This window comes from Phragmites australis, chromosome 5, assembly GCF_958298935.1.
Source record: "Phragmites australis chromosome 5, lpPhrAust1.1, whole genome shotgun sequence".
NCBI lineage: Eukaryota > Viridiplantae > Streptophyta > Magnoliopsida > Poales > Poaceae > Phragmites > Phragmites australis.
The window spans coordinates 35,286,870-35,302,218 of NC_084925.1; the positions used below are offsets into that span (position 1 = coordinate 35,286,870).

The following is a 15,349-nucleotide window of genomic DNA, read 5'->3' on the forward strand; positions in this document are numbered from 1 at the left end:
TATGTAAACCTAAGGTCAAAGTCAACTTCTGCTAGAATATTTTGAGTGGTGGTGTGCTTCCTTCCCAAGAATCCTGCTATGTGCTTCTCAAGGAACCTAGCTAGCACATGAGTACCATCAATGGCATCTACATAGTCCTACAATCATGTACATAAGCAGATGGATTACAGGAGGTCAACGAGGAATGGTTTTTGAATATATTAGGGTCGAACTAGTTGGTACCTTGAAGTATGGATTCCACCTGCTGCTTTCTTGAATTTTGGTTGGGACAGCAGTGGAAGTGGGGACTATCACCTGATCTCTCAATTCACCAATGACATACAAACTTGTGAGAAATACCTACTGATAGTTTCAGTTGATCTTCTAAAGGTCGGCTTGATGCACCGAAACCTTTGGTTGTGGCTAACAACATGCATGAACATTGCCACTTGCTCCTCTACTGAACTATGGATGCTATCTCTCAGAAGACCTCTACTACGAAAAAGGTCACAAAGTTGCATAAATGGAGCTCTCTTCATCGTAAGGAGCTCTACACGTTGTAGATCATCGGATTCGTAGATGAACCTAAGGTTGGCCTACCTGTCAATGTCCCTCTAAAGCATGGGTCCATAGGTAACACCATGTCGACGGCGAAGCAGGGCACACCTAAAACAAATGAATACCCACATTGCAATGACTACCACTAGAGCAGCACCCCTCACAATCAGACACCTTCGCCTAGTCCAAAGATGATTTAAATATGCTACTTAAAAATTTTCAGGGTTTCAACAATGTTCTCATGGCTGCAACTTGTGCCTCCCAGTGGGACAGAACATCATCGACCATGGGATCATGCTTAGAGTTTTGAGTAAAAATACTTTCAGGGTTTCAACAGCGTTCCCACGGCTATAACTTGTGCCTCCCAGTGTGATAGAACATCATCTAACATGGCCTCAAGCTCAAAGTTTCAAGTACAAAAACAAAAGAAATCACCACAAATCTAAAATCAATGCCACAATTCACCATGAGGATGAACAGATCTACCAACATTCTTCAAAATCTAACGAAAAGAAATCAGATAAACATGAAAGAGAGTACCAGGTGTTGAAAAAATGGGGATAAAACACACGAAATTGACCAGATCAGGACCCCAAGTCCCCTTTCGAGCATAGGACTTACCGGATCGAAGGGCACCACCAACAGGTCAACGGCGAGGAACAAAGATTTTTCATGTTCCCACAAAGCCTTGCTCGAAGGCGGGTTTTGCATTACCTAGGCCTGGCTTATGGGTCTCCGCAAGGAACCAAACAGCACTAAAGTGCACCCAAGTAGCTTGGCTAAGGGTTGCACACCTTACCAAACACAACCATAGTGAAGTGCTACTATACGAGTTACTCTCTCCTCCGATCTCAAATATAAATAAAAAAGTCTCTAATATAATACTATTTTTACAAAGCAGTATCAATAAAACTGTATTAATTTCAAACAATAAGAGTTATATATTATAAAAATATTATTCATGATAAATCTAGTTATACTAATTTTATGTTGTCGATCTATATGATTTTTTAAATATTTATGACCAAAGCCTAAAAGATTTGACAAGAACAATCAAAGGTAGTAATACTTAATAATGGTGTACGTATAGATAGACAACTTATTAAAACTAATCTGCTATAATCCGTAAATGAGACCCTCTTGTCTCTTTTTATCAGGAGGGAGATTCTTGCTACAAGGTAGTATCGTTAATGCTAGCACAAATAGCTATACTGTACGTAGTAATAGTATCAGCTCTCGTAGCTTTGTACTCCAATATAATGGTGTACGTACATACCGTACACGCCATTCTTCCGGAACTACTTTCGGTACACCATACTAGTACGCGTCAATTTAGGTGCGACGGAACAGGCACCTATACACGGCTATCTCGCTACTGTCCTTGGAGTACGATGCTGTACACTCACCAGCTCTGCTCTGCTCGCCCGCCGGCCCGCCCCGTCCGTCCCTCGCGATTGGAATCGTGAAGAGGGCACGCGCTGGCGCACGGCAAGCAAGCGGTGGAAGCGCATGGGCATGCGGCTTTAACTTTAGACGCAGCAAAGGCGTGAACTCATTGTCACGGCGGCCGGGGTTCATGAGTCATGACTGCCGGCCGCCGCGGGGACCAGCTAACGATCAAGGAGAGGGGATTCGAGGTCATCGGGCAGCGCCGCACTGGCCACCGGCGGGGATAATGGAAAGTAGCAGCTGCCCCCGCGCGTGCTTCTCCTGGAATTTCCCACCGCCGAAGCTTTAACTAAAATTTTGACCAGTGTGCTTATTACAAATGTAAGCTGTAATTTGACGTGTGAGCTAATGTGGTATATGTGTATTTTCTGTTCTAACATTCGATATTTCATCCTGGTAAGGTAAATGAACTGCGACGCTCGCTCATTACTCACATTTCACTCCTCGTATAAGTGCTCGTGCGCTGTAACAAAAATATAAATATTTAATACAGTAACATTAAACATAAACTAACGTACTAAAATATGGATGTATCATAGTAGCACTGCTAAAAAGAAGAAGATTATTTGTTAATTTTTCTTCTAATTTTTTGATTTTTTTTTATTAGTAAAACATATTACATATCAGTAGCCGGTAACAAGATGAGAAGACTGTAGAACGAGAATGAATGATAAAAGAGGATAAATTATTTAAATTTTAAAGATTTTTATTACATGAGAGAGAAATGGAGAAAAGAGATAACGTGAGAACTAACTCGTGTTTTATATCGTAGAGATTTTACTAACATGTGTTACAAAACTGCTCCTCTAAGCTCCACGTTTTTAGCCGCTCACGCATGAGAACTTGCAGGAGAAGCACTCAAATAGGCGCGTCAACACCAGAGTTCTAAAATTCGTTGAAAGCCGCTTGAATATGGTGAATATCGGTCAATTTGGTGCGCAACGCATTTAAAAATCGACCGATTTTCGAATTTAAGTTCAAAAAAATCAAAAAAAATAAAAAATCACAAAAAACCTAAAAATAATATTGTTTGCATCATATTTCATGAGGAGTGAGTTTAAGAAAAAGAAAAATACTAAAATAAGTCGTATAAATAGGATGATTTGGTTCATCACGTTAAGTAAAAGCTTAACATGAAAATACATTTTTTTTTGTATGAAGTATCTTAAGAGGATCTTTAAAATTATTTTCACTTCATTTAGAGTTTTATTAATTTCTTCATGATTTTTACAAAGTTCACAAGCATAAAGTGAATACATGTTGATAAACAACATTGTAATTAACTTTTTAATGTCTACCATTATTTTTCCTACATAAATAATAGTATAAGTAAAATAATAAAAGCAGTTTCACTAATTTTGGAGGTGTGATGAATTAGTTATGAATTAATCTAGTTGCTACATATTTACACAAGCATGCATGATAAAATAACTATTTAATGAGTTCATATATTTTTAAAAGACATAGTATCACGTAAGAAGACTAAAAAAAATTGGTTCCATGATTTTTTATTAGCAAAGAATTAATTATATATTTAACTAGATTTAGCAAATATATTTTCTCACAGAAAATATTCAATTTTTTATGAGTATAAATACTTTAATCATGTAGATCATTTTATAAGGAAACTAACAAAATTTGTTTTACTTGATTTGAAGCTCAGATGAATTAGATATTGATTTTACAATGTTGAGCTATTTTTTTTCTGTTGAACTTAACTGTAATACGGGAAATTCGTTCGGTAAATCAATAAAATCAAATGGTTTTAGAAAAAATAGTCCGAAATATGTTCAATGTAGAAAATAGGGTCAATTTTCGATCCAAATCGACCGGTTACTAAATGTTGATTTGATTGATTTTTTTTTTCGATTTACAAATTTGACCAATAGAACTTTGAGTAAATTCCCATCAAATTTTAAGTGATTTTTGAGATATTCATGATTTTCGAAAATTCTCTAGGGTCCGGTTTTTTAATGTTAAATGAATTGGTGAACCCTGGTCAGCACGTTCCGCTGTTGCGTCTGTTGCTCCTTCGCCGTTCCGCTTCCAGCCTACAGTCCTGGCCACGCGTGCCTCAAAGCACGGAAAAATTCAGACTAAAGTCACTGGTAAGGGAAGGAATCCAGGAAACATCATGGAGTAGCATTCAGGAGCATTGATGTCTAGAAAATGACACTCATAAGTTGAAACTCAGTTAAACCAGGTCATTTTTTTCTTTTTCTCCCACTTTCTTTTATTTTTAGACCTAAATTGACTTGTACAATGACTGTTTTATTCTTGTCTCTAACAAGGATTGAATTTTCACTTTAAATTAGTCTAATCAAATTGGATAAACTATACATATGAAGTTAAAAAAAATTAGCATGACCTTTTTACATATTTGTGACATGTTAAATATTATTGCGCTTCAACCATTACACATGCACAAATGAAGTTTAAAAAAATTTAGCATTACCTTTTTGTATATTTGTGGCATGTTAACTATTATTGTGCTTCAACCGTTACACATGCAAAAAGGTCGTTCTATTGTTTTTAACTTCATATGTATAGTCTATCCAGTTTGATTAAACCAATTTGAATTGAAAATTCGACCATTGTTAGAGACACGGACAAAATAGTCACTGTATAAGTCAATTTAAGCTTGAAAATAAAAGAAAGAAAGAGAGAGACAAGAAAATGATGTATTGTGACTGAATTATAACATATGAGTGACATTTCTTATATGCCAATGCTCCTCAATAATGTAGTCTGAATTTTCCATCGAAGCACCAGTTGGCAGTTGCACTGGTACATGACGGCACGTGGCACGTAGAAGCTCCGCACGGCCGCTCGCCCGTCCCCACCTTGAACACGTTACCGCCCCTGTACACCACCAGCGGCGACGGTGCCACCCAGACGGTGGTGGGGGGGCGGGGGCTGCCTAGCCGGGGACGGCGTCGTACCGCGGTGCCTCTTCATTAGCCGCGTCCGTGGCAGTTATTACCAAAGATTCGAGACCTTATGAGAGAGTTATCGTCTGAAATAACAAATTATCTTCACAACACCAATCAATTTCTTTCAAGGAGATAGATGAGCAGTTGCACGGACTGGACGTGAATATGGGGGTTGGTGGTTGCATGGCTACAACATGCAAGAGACGGAAGGCCGAAGGCCACGTCACAATCGGAAAGGATTTTGAGGAAAATAATTATCTTCACCTGTCTCTTATCTCAAAACGGTGGTCCGCCAAATCCAATTAACACTAATTATATATGTTAGTTAATAAATTTATAAGAGAAGATACCTAGAGCATCCTACGTATAATTTTGAGTGAGTTACATAAAACTATAAATATTTTATTATTTGTAATATAAAAATACAAATATTTAAATAATAACATAAAACTACAAGTATTATGCACTAATTTCATATAAAATCTGATTTTAACTAAATTCATAAAAAATGGTCTTATATTTCTCCAAAAATTCTAGAACTTTTTATACATGTTTCATAATCTATGTGCAACCCATTTTAATTGAACTCACGTAAAAAGTCTGTGTAAAATTTAAACTAAAATTCTGTAAAAAAACTACTTTTATAACACATAATAATTGTTAGAGCCTCAAATGAAATCCCAAAAATATGAGAAAATTTACTAATATTATTCTTATATGATGAAATAATATATAAAATTATTTTCAACCCTAGGTTATATGGTGAAAAAGTGAGTTCCTTTGTAATTATATAAATAGAGCATTACAAAAGTGCTCATTTTTTCACCATATAATTTAGATCTGAAAATAATTTTAAAAATTAATCCATCATATAAGAAAAATATTAATGAGTTTTTTCATATTTTTATGATTTTATTTGAAGCCCTAACAATTATTAGGAGTTATAAAAGTAGTTTTTCTGAAGAATTTTAGTTCAAATTTTATATAGATATTGTGTACTAATTTACACAAAAGCTTATTTTAATTAGAATAATCTAAAAGATGGTTTTATGTTTCTCTAAAAATCATGTTACTATTTATAATACTTATAGATATAATACTTGTAGTTTTATACAATTCACTCTATAATTTTTTTTAAAGATTTCGAGACACGGTCTTCGACACGCAAAAGAGCCTTCCTCAAGATGGCCAGTTTTTTTTTTCAACTGAACACACGCAAACCTGTACGGGGTAAGCTCACCGGAGCCTTCCGCAAGATGGCATGATGAATTTAGCATTGCATCACACGTTAACGTTATACAACGGCCGGAATTACGGTCGTACGGTAATGTCGTTAGCAATGGAGGCCGAGCCGGCGGCGGCTAGGCAGAAAAAGCATGCACGAAGCCAGCCACCGGTAGCAGAAGAGTACAATCGAAGGGCCTGGTGAATGTTCCTAAAATCCTACAGGTAAAAGAAAGAGGAAAGTTACATCTTTTTGGTCAGTGCGGAGTCGATGATCCAATCAGCCGAATGAAGGGATCCCAAATCTCCAGCCGTTGGAGGATCGCCGCCGGGCCGGTGGCGGCTGCTGTGGCGCAAAGCTGAGCCCAAACATCTCCCTGAGGACCTGCCCCGGCTCCAGGAGCCCGATCAGCTTGGCCACCAGGGAGGCGCTCTCCCTGACATGCTCCAGGTCTTTGGTCTCGGTCCAGAGGCGGCGGGCAACCTGCAGCTTCCTCTTCTTGGAGTCCAGTGAAATGCCCCACTTGATGTACAGGTGCTCTCTTTCCTCCGCTGTGAGCCACTTCTGCATTTGCCTTGCGAGCATTTCCCGTTCGCGTTGCAGCTTCTTGGCGCTGCACGAAGCGGAACAATGGATTATGTGTCGTTCTAAGGGGTGTTTGTGTCCATCATCAAGGAAAGGGGGAAGGGGAAGGGGAAGGGGAAGGGAAGAAATGAGTACTGTGTTACTCACCTCGCAACCGGGGAAGAGTTCAAGCTGCCCACTACCACATTCCTAGGGGTGCTTCCACGAGAGTAAGTATCTCTAAGGAATGATAGCCTCCGAAGCTCCACTTCCATGTAGATTGCGTCAGCCTGATCTCCCTTGAATAGCAAGAAAAAGTTGGTCCTGTGGACCAAGGAAATACTGCATGCATGCCAAAGCTGGATGATCCCTTGCTGTTTCTTCTCGAATTCCAATGGCCAGTGAGAAGGTGACTGTGAAGCGTCTAAAATCGGGCCCAACCCTATGCTCTTTATGGTGCCGTCTTCATATTCCCCGTTTGCATTCTGAAACATGGATTAACAAACTGAGCTGATAGAAGAAGAAAAATATTTCAGCTTCAGATTAATAGTATAGGCTTGGTGTTCAGTTTGAGCTAGCACTCTATAAATAAATAAAAAATCTAAATGCCACTTTTAAAAGTTGGTAAAAATTATCAACTGAAGAAAGAACAGAACTGTACTTTCACCCCTAATGGGCATAATGTACAATTCAAAACTGAAGTTAGCAACAATTTTTTTTATCATAATTTATCCCAAAATTTCTTTTGAGATAAGAATTAATTGAGCTTTACTGACAAGAGCATGAATGCTATTCACGGTAATCAGATAATTTCGTACCTGACCAAGTAACTGTTTCTGATAATGAATCTGAGCCATCTCTTTCAGTTCAGCAACAAATTCACGAATACCGGTAAATTCTGCATCGCATGCACCATTTGTCTTGGTTGCACCTTTTGAAGTGCTAACATCAGAAAGTACGGATCCTCCTCTTGAAAGAGTCTCGCTTTCTGCATCAGTATCTAGTGCAGAACCCCTTCTACGGTACCCTTCAGGTCTACCTGGGAAACCCACCAAACTTCTATGCAGTGGGGCGTCATCATCCACCTCCATACCATCAAACATAGTAGAACCTGTTAGTGATCTACAGCTCCTGCTTCTACTAATTACTCTAGTGCCTGAAGAGTTGCGTGTAGAAGATCCTAGGTCTCTGCCAAGACTGACAAAAGGCCTTCTGATATTCTCCAAATGCTGCTCCGACGTGATGGGAGATTCACCAAGGAGCCTAGTTACCATGCAAAATATAATTCATGTTTGAACCTTGCGGGCTACTGCTTTCACCAGCTGACATATCCAACTGTTCATTTCCTCCTGTTCCACTGGTCTCAATGCATCTCACTTCCTTATAAAGATCTGAATCATCATGAGAGATCTGAAAACTATCATCCCAGCTGATGCCTGGGGGCATTCCAATTGATGGAGGACTTCGGGCTGAACACTTCCCTGAGCCCTAAGTATATAAACAAAACAAATGCATCTGTAAAGAAACAAGAAGATGAATAGCGCCAATAAGTAGAAGTCATGGATGTATGTATACCGAGTTCTTTGGGTGGTCCCCAACAGTCTGCAGCAAATTCTGCAACCTAGACCGAGCCAAATCACGTCGTGACTTGAGCTCTTTTATTTCTTTCTCCATCTGCGAAGGGGCCAGGACATAAAATATCATGGGCACGAAAGTGAAAACGGATTTCAGAAGAAAAAAAAAAGGGACCGTGCTGAGCACTGAAACTCAACATGATGAAAATGGCTTAATAAAAAATTCAAAATATAAGTCATGCACAAAGACAGTGGTTTTCAGTAAATTTCCATGTATCAACTGTGAACAAAGAGCAGAAAGGTATAGACAAAAGGTCAGAAGAAGACATTACCTTTCTGATTTAGTTGTCCTTTTCCTTTACTAATGCTTCGCGATTGGAACGTGAAGCTGGATGCCGCAACTCACCCTCCAATCTAGCAACTTCTTTTTGCAAATGCTTAACTAGTGCTTTATCAGACATGACCACATTGACCTGAGCATTTGTAACTACTTCCTTCGCACAACTACCAAATAACAGGGTATTTCTTGATTGCTCAATATGGCTAGTGGCTGGGCTCAGTGTACAGATAATGGCAGTTCTTGCATTACCTCCCAAAGATGGTTGTAATATGCGTGTGAGCTTGGAATCTCTGTACGGTATGTGTGCATTACTCCCCATGCTGCATAAATAAAATGACCAACCTAAATTTTAATCACCAATAAAGCATCCATACAAAATTAAAGAAGCAAGTTCTCATAACATGTGAATAGAATAAATGTGATGCGAGTAAAGATTGTAACCTTAGTTTTCTAATGACAGTGCCAAGGGCAAGCAAACTTCTATTAATATGACAACCTTCTTTAGCCTCGTGCCAGCAGACAACGCCTGAGATGCACGCTCACTTCCTGCCAGATCAACAAAGTTCTGCATGGGAATAAATGGTGCTTACACTTATTTCCATGCAACAAAAATACCACAAAATATTTGCTGGATGTTCTTACCGCACTAGCGACAAGTGTAGTCGACTTGTCCTTCCCTAGGAACTCCCGAGCAGAACTTTCAACAGTCTGAATTAATTAATATAGATGTCAGGAAATAGCATACTTCCATGCAACTGATGAATGTAAACAAGTAAAGGGCAAACCAATCTGAGTATTTGATGAGATCTGGAGCTTTTTTCGTTCAGAAAGGTCTCCCCTGTCCTTCTTTGAGCTGTTGCAAGCATATATTACAGATAAGCACCAACTACAAATAATGCAAGACACGATAAGTAATCAATATAGCACCTTCACACACAGAAATAAGCCCTTTGAGGTGGTTCCAGTCCCTTGACACAACCTCTGTAAGGTTCTCCACATAGGTGCCCTTCTGTAGAACAAATAGCACTGAACCATCAACAAGTGCAGATATAGCAGAATAAAAATGTACAAGGCTAATAAGGAACCCTTCTCTTTCACCTCTGCATCATCCCAGAGTCTAAGAAGCGTGTTTTCTGCACTCAGAAGATCCCTTACAACTTCATTATATATTTCAATTGCGCAGAACTTCAGAACAAATGCTCTCTCCTCATGCTGGAAAAAAGAAAAGGCATGCTTCTTAGGCAGTAATTCTGAAAGAAGTGTCTTTTGAGGACTTAGTTTATAACTGCAACCAAAAAAGTAGACCACAGAACCTGTGGATGAGGATTTAATTACATTGTTAATGTAATCATATATGTCTGCTACAATATGTTCTGTTACTCCAGTCATGGTATATGTCTTTCCACTACTTGTTTGTCCATATGCAAAAATACTTGCTGTCAGAGAAAACAAGCTCCAATTTAGTACAAATGTTTTGACATTTGAGAAATAGTCATATGCTTGCTTGTATGGCTTTATACTCACAGTTAAATGCCACTAATTACAGAGAGAGCAACTTCCTTAACCCCTTCCTCATAGACTTCTTTGGTACAGCAGTCAGAATGAAATACCCTATCTGCAATTAGAACATTTGCATTAACAATGATAGATGTGAGCAAAAAGAAATGGAACATATGACGTCAACTTAGAATAATAGTAACTAGCAACTGTACACTATGTATAGCTGCCAGGATAAGCTTATTCATAGAGAGGAAAATGCAGGACCTAGCATGCATGTGCTAGGATTGGGTGAGGTTATTTCATATTAGATGATGCCCGAAAGAAAGAATCCGAAGATCTAGGATGGTGTGTCGTACCAAATTTATACAGAAAATGTCAGGCAATAAAAAAAGTCCTCTTCAATCCTAGATTTCATGTTCGCTACCAGGATTAATGGACTTTCTTCACCACTTTAATATTATACAAACATTCTTTACGAAAATAAAAAATGATATAGAAATGCCACTGAAACTACCAAAGTCACCCCTGATCATCTGAGTTACTCGAATAGAATTGAGTACATCAAAATGCTTCAACAATATGTCAACAACAAAAGATGGCGATCTAATATCTGTTGTAGTGTTATCTGGTGGTAATCCAACTCTAAGAACCAAAAATGTAATACGACAAATACACATAAATTTTTTTAAGGGATATACTGGTTCAGACTTGGGCATTATGCCAAGAACCACTGGGTTACAATAAAAGAGACTACAAATTTCCCGAATACAATTTGGATTAGTTAAGTTTAAGCATATAGAACCACAAATCAATGGCCAACTGCAACAATTGCATCAAAAGAAGGGGGCACGGTGCACTGACCAAATGTGTATGCAGTCGGGACAGTGGGTCGGTCCGGGAAGGTGCTCCGGAACATGACGGTGGTGTCATTGATGCATTCCCACTCCGCAGGCTCCCCCCTTGCAATCTCCTTCTCGCTCAGCGGCCTCAGTCTCACCAGCATCTGTATCCTGTCCAGCTTCCCCGCGCCTCCTCCGCTGCCATTGACCACCTCAGGTCCAGCTACTTTATCCCACTGCACCAACTCATCACCCCCAATAGCCCCCATTGCTCTCCCACTAAGTCCCCCCTCCTCCTACCCTTCCTCTCCTACACTGCCTGCCAAAATTGCACCATCATAAGACACGAGCAACAAGCAAAGCATATAAAACCCAAGCGAAGAGCAACCCTGAGAAGTTAGACAGGCGAGACGCACGAATCCGTCCTACTCCAGTGGATTTGAGTGCAGGGCAAGGCTATGCAGCAGCAGCAGTTGGTGGAGGAGAAGGCAAGTATTTCTGTGGACCCTAAATTCCGGGCATAATTATGGCAGTGGTTAGCACGTCCGATAGGCAGATGATTCTACTGGAGAACCACCCGATTAGTCCTAATCTATCACTACCCTGACCTCGCAGCTGCTCATGGCAGCGTCCTAGCCATCCTCCTGCCTGGAGAATTCATAGGTAACAAATATGTGTGAAAGGTGATACAATCCCCCAAACCTAACAACCAAAATGGTACCCGCCCCCTCAACCCCCACTAGGATCGCATCATGAACCGCCACGAAACACAGCAACTCCTCTCTGGTAGCCGGTGGTGCTCAAGCAATAGCAGCAAGGGAGCGGGAGATTACCGGGATTGGGCGAAGACGGTTGGCCTCGGAAGTCAAATACGCCGCTCTTCTCCCGGTGACGGAGCGGCTGAACTCGGCGGCGACGGCCATGATTGGAGTGCTACCTGTGGTTCCTGGGGAAAATTTGAGGGAAACGCGGGGTGCTCTGGGTAGGAGAGCACTCCGAGAGCGGCGCCTCACCGCGTGCGAGAGCGGGTGCTGCCCACGACGATCTTGTGTTGTTGAAAAAAAATCTCTGAAGGTTTGGTTTGGTTGAAAAACATCCTAAAAATTTTTAAAAATAAAAAATAACATAAAAAATTCTAAAAAAACTAGAGACAATTTTAAGATTTTTTATAAAATTTGTTTTCAAAAATAATATCCTTTGCATCATATTTTATGGAGAGGAAGTTTGGAAAAAAAACGTGCAACTTATTTATTAATTCGAGTTAAATGCATAGTTAATTATTTACTAATCTCAAAATCATAAAACTAATTTTTTTTAATCTTCTTACATGATCCTCTGTCTTCTAAAAATACATGAAATCTTGAAATAGTTATTGTAACGTGCAGAATTGAGTAAATATATTACAGATAGATTAATTCATAACTAATCCATAACACTTCTAAAATTAGTGAAATCACTTTTATTAGTTTACTTAACAATTATTTGTGTAGGAAAAATAATGGTAGACATGACAAAGTTAAAATAATATGAGTTAATAAATGAGCTGCACATTTTTCCTTTTTTTCAAACTTCCTCTCCATGAAATATGATTCAAAGATATTATTTTTAAAAAAAATAGAATTGTCTCTAGTTTTTTTGGAATTTTTTTATGATTTTTTATTTTTTAATTTTTGAGGGGGTTTTGCAATAAAGTCAAATTTTTAGGAGTTTTTTTTTAACAAAACAACTTTCGGAGGGAATCAAAATTTAAGTGACTTTTGTGGGATTTTGCATTTTTCCCTTGATTCTATTGTCTTCGACTTGGCCTTCAGTGATTTTTTAGATATAATATTATTTAATTGGAAGAATGCAAAAATATAATTTAAAATGAGAAAATTGAAAAAAAAATGGCAATCAACACTCTAATTATTAACTAGCCACTTATCAATAATTAGAATACTGACATCCTATTTAGCACACACTAAGGTATAGAACGAGCTTTTATCGGCGATTCGGCGCCCACAAGTCCATAGTCGTTAACAAGCCTGTCTACAGACTTGTTTATTCAGTTTTTTTTTTCTTGTTTGGTGTTCTTGCATGCCGATCCTATGGTTTGTGCTCCTTCAAAGATGAACCCTTCCCTTTTAGATGCAAATTAGAGCACCTTTCATTTGCAAATTAGGCACCTAGCGATAACGCAGTAGCTGGACCCAAAGAACAAGTATTGCACCTGCGCACAACCTGAACCGTTCACTTCTAAATCTATTGGTCCAAACTCACCTCTGCAGTATGCTCGTTAAAACGTTGCTACAGCGGCCGCCTGGATCATGTAAAGAATAGGACCTCTAGTTCGGTAGGTTCATATTAGTAATGGTTTGTTAGTACTAGATATATTAAGTAAAAGTTGATTTTAACGTGCACATCTGTTATGGTTTGTGTGACTAATCTTCTGATCGTGAAAGAAAACCCCATGACTAATCTAGAGAAGGTATTCACTTAACTAGTCTAATCTTATTTAATGCTATTAACTCAAATATTTTTCTTTCTCAAGCAGCTCCTTTTAACAAGCGAAGTTATGGCTGGCGCAGTGGTCCAGTGACTCATCCCCTAGCAATTAATGCTACAGGACGACCCAGCAGGCAGGGATGATAGTCTCGCAACTGGGTGTGGAGACATGCTCAATTTGCCAAACAAGGAGCATGAAGAGCTTAGATAAAATTTGAGTGCATTGAATCTCAATCTAAAGCTCCTTTAGAGCAATCTACCACTCTATTTAATTTCAATACTAAGATAGATGATTACACTTCTTGCGATGATTTAATTGATCTATCTAGCTCACCCATTTCCAATGAGATATATGTTAAGAATGTTGTTATAGAAACATATGATGATCTTATTGAACAAGAAAATGATAAGCTCAAGCAAGAAATGGAAAAACTCAAGAATAACTTGGTAAGATTAAAGGACAAGAACTATATTCAACCTCCTCAAGATAACCATGTTACCATGGTGAAAAAGCTTTCGGGGGATCCACCATGACATACTTCAAATATCATCAAGAAGGCCACAATATCTTCCAATGCAAACAAGTCAAGAAAAGAATTAAGGAGAAAAAAAAATCATAAACCTCTCATGCAAGACCTCAAATATCTACATCAAGCCTAACTACAAGATCAAGACCAAAAGCAACCACTACAAGCTCAAGAAGAAGAACAATGGTAAGGTGATTACACACATGATTGGAAAAAAAATACTTGGAGGTGGGACCAACCCATTTAGGTACAAAGAAAGTCATCATTAACATAAAGGACCACAATTGGTTTGGGTTCTAAAGAAGCCTTGGAGCCCCGATGCGACTATGGAGATTTGAAGACTTGGTTTACAAGATGAAGCGAAGATTCAATCGAAGAAAACAAGTACACAAGATTGGGCGTATTGATAAAGATCATGATTATTATATACCCAATCCCCATCCAAAGATAAATAAGGCAAAGATACTAGATGCTAAATTCTCTAAATTGATGAATTCATTTGCTTTGTCTAAGATTGCATGTGCTTATTTCAATTTATTATAATGCCAAGTGTAGGTTTCATATTGTAGTTTGATTGTATTTCTCTCTTTTTTATGAGCAACATATATGGTTTATTAGTTGTAAGTTTCTTTCATAACACTAGTTTTACAATTGGTATCTTTTATATGCCATGAACCAATCTATAAGGTACTATTCTCATTTTTATTAATAATAAGTGCATATATCTTGCAAGCTTTCAACACTTGTATGTACACATTTAGGAGGAGTATATCATATTGGTTGTGATTTTGATATTAACATATGTTGCTAGATGTATCTTTTGTAGTATCATAGAGAAATCAATACGTCCCTGGAGTTATGCAATGCTTAAAGTCTTCAATTGATATCATTGTCAATTTATTTTCACCAAAGTGCTTAATTCATTTGAAGATTAGTGTGTGATTAGGCTATAAATATGCTCTAGATTTATCTAGTGTACCTACTATACCGCTCAAGAGGAGTACAACCAACTCTAGCAAGCTAAATTACAAGAAAGTAAATACAAAAATATAAATAAGGTAGAGAGACAAACTCAGTATAAGGGATTTTTACCCCGTAGTATCGATGGTATGAATATCACCCCTAATTCATGTTGGAGCTCCACCAAGGATATACTCTCGATTGGCACTCGATCATAACTCTTGAGTCACTAAGCCATCAAGGCGAGGTGTCAAGTTGGATGAGCCACCAAGTCATCAAGGCAAGGTCTCACCACTAGTCTCTCTTCCGGTCACTTGCCGCTTTGATCACTTCGGAGCTTGATGCACCAAGGCAAGGGTCTCTGTGTCCCCATGCACATATCTTGCCGCCGCTCTACACCAAGTCAGAGGGTCAACA

The 15,349-nt window shown here is 38.6% G+C and overlaps 1 pseudogene; it reads right to left on the reverse strand.

Annotated features, from left to right (window-relative positions):
- Positions 1–6,141: 6,141 nt before the first annotated feature.
- Positions 6,142–12,021, reverse strand: LOC133919417 (kinesin-like protein KIN-7C; annotated as a pseudogene).
- Positions 12,022–15,349: the final 3,328 nt, after the last annotated feature.